We start from the raw sequence: 3,477 nt of genomic DNA on the forward strand, positions 1-3,477 counted from the left end.
CTATAGTTTACTGATTCCTGGCCTAGAATACAAGAAAATATGACCAACTGTGGGGCTGGCATGGAAGAGGCACTTGTTTAGGGTCCTGGGTCTCTCAGGTTTGTGAGGAAAACAAAAATGAGAAAAGTGCCTTTTCCCTCAGTGTATGGCAGGATACTATCTCCAGGAGGGAATCAGTGCTGTTCGTGTTGTGATGATCACTATGATGGAAATCAGGTAGCAATGTAATGAGGCGCAACTTAAGAACAGACCGATCACCACTGAGACGTCCAAATTTGAGAGTCTTTGTTAAGCTGACCGGCTGACTGTCTCACACAATGCCCCAAAAATGACTATTGGGAGAAAAGCCCCGACCACAGGGTTGTAGAGGTTCTTATACCAAAAATCACATCGATCATAAGTGTCTGTTGCTATGATTCAAAATTACAAACTAACATCATGAGATCATCGACAGAGGGGGAAGTGGGTCAAACTGACCCTTACCTAGGTACAAACTAAAGAATGGTTGCTAACATCCACACAATTACCATTTACATGGTACATTGGTTAAGAGCAATAGAAGTCAAAGGAGAGCAATTTTTACTACATAGGAGTTGCCATTGTATATTATTAAACATGTCATGCTAAGTAACTGATGATGGGCACAGAAGCGGGGTGTTCCCATAGGAGAAACTTATTTCTTACATAACATGGAGTTTCAGAGCAAAATGGAGTCTGTTTAGTCATTTCCCTTAGAGTCTGGCCTACAACATTCTCATGGAGCCAGATCTGTCAGCCCATCACAGCAAGTGATTGTTTCTGTAACAAGGAAATTGACAGTGTCAGTGTGGAAATTATTTCATTTTAGTGCATTTCTCTCATTTCCGTCGTGTGTCGTGGACTGTTCTGGACCATTGCAGAACTGCACTGGATCACCATCTGTGATGATGGTCAGTATATGGTTGATCTTAGACCAATGTCCTTGGCATAGGGCTCCTGAAATCTGTGTGGCCTGCCTGAAGTGGTAAGAGCCTAAATAGCCTCGGGATGTTTGTTCTGGAAAGAGGCAGGTGTGATTGAAGAGATGGGACTTTTCACCCCACCCCCATCTCCAGAGGTGGGAGAGGACCTGTGGTTTAAGTTCATCACCAGTGGTCAGCTGTTGAATCGGTTACACCTACTAGTGCAGCCTCCATAATATCCCAGTAAGAGTGGGTTTGGATAGTAGAACATGTGGAGGTTCCTGGGGAATGGTACCCCAGTAGGCATGGAAAATCTGTACCGCTTCCTACCCACCTTGCTCTCTATCCATCCCTTCATCTATTTCTGTGTACTTTGTAATACCCTTTATAATAAACATATAAATATAAGGAAACTCCTCTTGAATTCTGTGAGCTGTCATAGTTGATTAATCAAACTCAAGGAAGGCTAATGGAAGCCTTGATTTTTAGCCACTTGATCAGAAGTATAGGTGACAACTATACTTTTTGTGATTGACTTCTGAACTGGCCGTTCTGTGGGACTGAGTCACCAACCTGTGGTATGATACTATTGTTAGCTAGACAGTGTGATTATTTAATTGAATTGTAAGATATCCAGTTACTAAATCCGGCACACATCCAGTATCAGAAGTGTTTTGTGCTGTGGGGAAAATCTGTGTAAGAGTGACTGTGTGATCTCATTACTATAAACTGCAAAGAGAGGAATTTGATGTTTTAGGATTATAAAGGTTATGATACAGGATTCATTCAGTCACTAAGTATATGTGGGTGGAAAGGGAAAGAGATCCGCTGACTGGGTCCTAACATAGATTCTGGGAGACAGAATCTTCTGAACTTCCTTGAATTGATTCTCAGGTCCCCAGTGCTGTCAGCCTCACCCATCCTCTTGCACACACTGGAGGAGTTGTACCTATCTAAACAGAATTCGTGGCATCTTTTAGGACTTGGTGACCTTTGAGGATGTGGCTGTGGACTTCACCCAGCAGGAGTGGGCTTTGCTGGATCTTGCTCAGAGGAGCCTCTACAGAGATGTGATCCTGGAAACCTTCCAGAACCTGGCCTCACTAGGTAAGATGGGCAACATTAGTTCACATAGTGGTTTAGAAAACAATTTTATCTCACTGGTTGACCTTGTTCCAGGATTTGGGCTGAGGAATAGGCGTGTGTTGGTAAATAAGACAGATGTGGTCACAGACTGCGGGGTGCTTACAGTCTGGAGGCTTCGTCATGAAAATGAACCTCAGTACATTAAACTTCCTTTTTCTTTTTCTTATGGTTGAAAGCCTTAAGATGTATTAAGTGTTGTCAGTGTGGACATTCAGGGGTCACTCTGGGGCACAGGGAGAGTTTGTGATCTGAGACCTTTGAGGATTCTACTGCTGTGAGTGCCCTTTACTCAGAGACCACCAGGAGAACATCTATAGTTAAACAAATGGGGTTTATTTTGCAGTGTGTCATGGGAGAGCACACCCCATGGAGACTCATGGGGCATCATAGTAAGAGGGTATTAGAAAGTCCCTATGACAGGATTTGGCCTTTTCTTGCATGGTTCAGGAATGATTCTGTATAAGTGGGTTATATCAGTTCCTTGGGCCCCCTGTAATGAAGTACCATAAATTCATAGCTAAGAAGTTCAGCAATTTAATCTTTTGTTTCTGGAGGCTGGGAGTATGAATTCAAAGTGTCAGCAGGGCTAAATTCTTTCTAAAGACTCTAGGGAAAAAGTCCCTTCCTGTCTCTTCCTAGCTTTGGGTGGTTGCTGGCAGCACTTGGTGTTCCTTGGTTTATAGATGGATCACTCATTCTCCGCGTCCATCATCTTCTTCCTGTGTTCCTGTATCTCTCTCCTAATAGGAATGCTAGTCATTGGATTTAGTGCTCACTGTAATCCTAATAACCTCATTTGGACTTAACTTATTTACAAAGACTGTTTTTCTATAAACTTACCTACATACCTACCTTCCTTCCCTTCTTCACTTTATTTACTCTTAGAGCAGTTTCAGGTTTGCACCAAAATTCACTGGAAGGTAGAGAGATTTCCATATAACCCTGTGTAGCCTCTTCCACTCTGAACATCCACCACCAGAGTGGTAAATTCGTTACAATAAACGAACCTACACTGACATATCATCTTCACCTAGAGTCCATAGGATATGTGAGTGGTCACTTGTGTGGTATATCTTCTTTGGGTTTTGGGCCAATGCATTATGACATGTACCCACCATTGGTACATGTGGTATCCTTCAGAGTAATTTCATAGCTTTAAAAATCCTCTGTGCTCTACCTTTTTTAATCCTTCGTGCCCCTTAACCCTTTGGGAACCTCTGATCTATAAATTCTCTCTAGTTTCATCTTTTGCAGGAAATCACAGAGTTGAAACCATATAGCATGCAACATTTTCAGATTGACTTCTTTTACTTAGTAATATTCATTTATTTATTTATTTATTTATTTATTTATTTATTTATTTGCAGTACCAGGGATTGAACTCAGGGGC

This window comes from Sciurus carolinensis, chromosome 17, assembly GCF_902686445.1.
Source record: "Sciurus carolinensis chromosome 17, mSciCar1.2, whole genome shotgun sequence".
Classification (NCBI taxonomy): domain Eukaryota; kingdom Metazoa; phylum Chordata; class Mammalia; order Rodentia; family Sciuridae; genus Sciurus; species Sciurus carolinensis.